Raw genomic sequence first — 3,752 nt, 5'->3', positions numbered from 1 at the left:
GGATTTTTTGTCACTTTTTTTTTCATTCTAGTTTAGTTCTCGATCGCGCTTCGTGTTGGGTTAAAATATAGTTGCTTTGGTTTATCCGATGATGTACTACGTGTGCTAATATAGTTGCTTCAGTTTACCCGATGATGCACTTATGTGCCCGTATATGTACGTCGGTTCGTTAGATGATGCACTCATGTGCCAGTATTATTGTTTCGGTTCTAGATCTGGATACAAGTAAATTAATCTATGCATTTAGTTGAGTATAAACCAGGTTAATCAAGTTATAACATATGAATGGGTTAAAGGGAATATGAATTGGACTGATATAGGGATCTGATGACTCGAATACAAATTGCGATATATAAATGTCGCTAGCATGTGAAAGACCATGTGATACAGCTAAACGAGTCTGAGGATTGATCAGGAAGGATAACAAATGAATTAATTTGATTCGGAAATAAAATTTCAGTACTCAAACATTTTCTCATGTAAATTTCGGGGATGAAATTTCTTAAGGAGGGGAGAATTGTTGTAACCTCCCCAACCCGGCCCAGGCGTTACGGCCAAATCATGAAAGTCACATTAGCCACCGAGATGACCCAGAAAAACATTCAGGTTCATTAAAATGGATTGTTGTAGAAAAATCTCAAGTTTACTTACAAATTATCTTTATTTTGTTAAAAAGATATCGATACTTGTTGAGGTATCAATACGATTTGGGTACTCTTTTAAATTGTGAAATCATTATGGTAAAATTTTGGTAAACAAATATATATATTTTAAATCCACTACTTTATAAAACTGATGAGAAACACTTTTAGAAAAACAGTGTTGTTTTTAGTCTCAAAACCACTTTTAAAATCGAATCTATCTTAAGAAAACATTGACTTATTTTATTTATCTCATTCGTTTTGATTTTAGTTCCAAAGTTGATAGGAAAAATCATATTTGCACCATTTTAAAATAATTTAAAATAAAATCTTGAAAACCTTATTCATGTTTGAGTATATCATCAAAAACATATAATGCCAAATCCCCAAATTAAACACCCAAATAATTAATAAAGTCTATGCCATATCCCGTTTAAAACAGTGCAAAACCCAAAAGAACTAATAAAACAATTTAGAAATATGTTTTTAAGGGAAAAATGATGACAGTGCTCCGAATACCGAGTCCGAGTCCTAACCTCACAAGTTATCTGAAAAGTTGGGAAAAACTAAAGAGTGAGCTATGAAGCTTAGTGTGGTCTTAACATAGGAACAAATAAACACATAAGCATAAATTATTGCTTACAAGCACATAGAAAATAGATCATGTCAGAATACTAATCTCATGGTAATTTTCAGTAAAAATACAATATGCATGGATAACAATATAATTTCCTACCCAACTAGAGGTGCTCATGGGCCGGGCGGCCCGGCCCGACGGCCCGCCCGAAATATGGTAGGGTTTGGGTAAAAATATAAGCCCGAAATATGGGCTTGGGCAAAAAAATGAGGCCCGATTAAAAAACAGGCCGGGCCTCAGGCACCACTTTTTTGGCCCGGGCCCAGCCCAGCCCGGCCCGAATATAATAAATATTTTAATTTTTTTAATTTTTTTAATTTTAAAATACTTTTTTTTAAATTTTTTAAAATACTTTTTTAATTTTTTTAATTTTAAAATATTTTTTAATTTTTGTTTTATTTTTAAAATAATTTTTTGGTATTTATTTAAAAATGGGCCGGGCCGGGCCCGGGCTTATGAATTTTTTCTCGGGCCGAGCCTGGGCAAAATTCTAAGCCCATATTTCGGGCCGGGCCCGGGCCAAATTTTTTTTTTGGTCCCGGCCCGGCCTATGAGCACCTCTATACCCAACCATCCGCCACACTTCACAGTAAGAGTTCCCTCATAACTCATCCATCCTTACATGCCAAAATAATATTTTTTGGATGAACTACTAGTATAATAATAGTTTTGATCGGTGAAACAATCCGGCATTTAGAGCCTGTATTTCCACCTTCAATATCCCAATCCCAATGCAATATTATGACATGTTTTTACAAATCAAAAAATAGTAACAATAGCAGTATTGACATACAACTTTCATGCATTCAGTAATGATTTGTAATTTTAACAGTAGCAGTAAACATGCATCAGTAGCAATGGTAGATTAAACACAAATTTGACATCACATACATGATCAACATAACAATTCAGAAAAATGGTAGCATACAAAAATTAGATCTTCCGTACACAGTTTCATTACCCACTGAATTAAATCGATGATTTTTCAATACCAGATCAAAGTTTATTTTTAGATCAGATCTAGGGTTACTTAGAAAAATCGAAGCCATTAGAAACATTTAATCATCATCAAGATATGACATTAACAACCAAAAATCAGAAGGGAAGCACGTATACATTCGGCCGAATGTTGACACACACACACGACAACATTAGTCAAAACATACACCTTCGCTACTAGTTTGTTCGACACTCCTCAAGTTCAAATCTGATCTGCCTCTCCCAGATTTGGCCCTTTAACATCGTTCACACAAAACCACTTAATGTTAGAACCAATTGACAAAGTTTTGGTTAGATCTAAATGTAATCGATTAAACTGAAAAGAAGAAAGAACAACAATTCAATTAAATTTCTAGGAATTAATGTCTAACCAATACAAATGTATAACTTACCGATTTGTTGCTAAAGACTATGGATCTAACATGAATAGTGTATCGAGTGAATAAGGAATCCTACAATGAGGGAAGGAAAATCGGCAGCCCGAATATTAGTAGAGGCAGTAGCAACAAGGTAATAATCAAGAAGTTTGATGGTTCAAAGGTGTGGTAAGCAAAAACAAGAAAAAAAGAAGAAGGAAGAAACACAACAGTCTACCAATGTGATAGTTGTGGCAATGATAAAAAGAAATAAGAAGAGATCGATAGTGTAAAATAGGCAATTTTAGGAAGAAAAGAAAAGAAAACAATCGCTTAATGGTGGTGCAATGTGCGACGATGGGAATGGGAAAGAAAAGAGGACGACGACCCTATGATGGTGGGGGCAAGCGGCGACACTTAGGGAGAAAAGAAAGGAAAAAATAAAAGATAAGAGCACATGGGGAAAGGTGAGATGCAGTGGTAGAGAGAAAGGAGTAGAGGAGCTAAAAATTTTAGGGTTAGAGTGACACCAGAATAGAGAAGGAAGTGCAAAGGGTGGTTGGCCAACATAAGTATGTATTTACATTAGGTTGAGGGGCACCATAGGGTTTTAACCATAGCATATGCGACAGCAAGGAGAAAAAAATATGATGAGGAAATTAGGTTTCACTAGCCCAAACTGACAGTTTCAAATAGAGGCCCAATTGTGTGGCTAAGCAGAAAATAAATAAATTCAACATTTATCAATTTAATCCTAGAAAATTTTACCCATATTTTGGGACGTGACAATTGTAACGACTCAAAAGTTAATGGTGACGAAAAATGCGATTTCGGGACCTTGTTTTTGAAAATCAAACCTGTAAATATTATAGGTGAATTGAATTTTGGATTGGTAATTTTGTTGAATTAATGATTAATTAAGGTACATGGACTACATTATAAAATAGGTAAAAGTTCAATTATTATGACATTTTATTAATTAGAGATGGAATAAAGGCTAAATTGGAAATTATACCACTTTAGAAATAATATTGGACGGTAAGTAGGTGTTTTCTTCATAATTTGGTTTAAAAATTTAAAGAAATAATAATAAATTAAACAAATAAAATAAAAACAAAT

At 34.0% G+C, this 3,752-nt stretch overlaps 1 long non-coding RNA gene across 2 annotated transcripts; it reads right to left on the bottom strand.

Annotated features, from left to right (window-relative positions):
- Window positions 1-1,014: 1,014 nt before the first annotated feature.
- On the bottom strand, window positions 1,015-3,251 carry LOC107936189 (uncharacterized). 2 transcript variants are annotated; one of them, XR_001694344.2, is made up of 3 exons: window positions 2,670-3,212; window positions 2,447-2,511; window positions 1,015-1,189 (listed from the first exon to the last, which is right to left on the bottom strand). It is a non-coding gene; the product is annotated as an uncharacterized lncRNA (long non-coding RNA). The 2 variants fall into 2 exon arrangements; XR_005912324.1 differs by lacking the exon at window positions 1,015-1,189 and having other exon boundaries at window positions 2,155-2,511; window positions 2,670-3,251.
- Window positions 3,252-3,752: the final 501 nt, after the last annotated feature.

The sequence above is a fragment of the Gossypium hirsutum genome, chromosome D04, assembly GCF_007990345.1.
Source record: "Gossypium hirsutum isolate 1008001.06 chromosome D04, Gossypium_hirsutum_v2.1, whole genome shotgun sequence".
Classification (NCBI taxonomy): Eukaryota; Viridiplantae; Streptophyta; class Magnoliopsida; order Malvales; family Malvaceae; genus Gossypium; species Gossypium hirsutum.
Note: the sequence above shows the minus strand (reverse complement) of the source record. Positions and strands in the feature narration are given on the sequence as shown.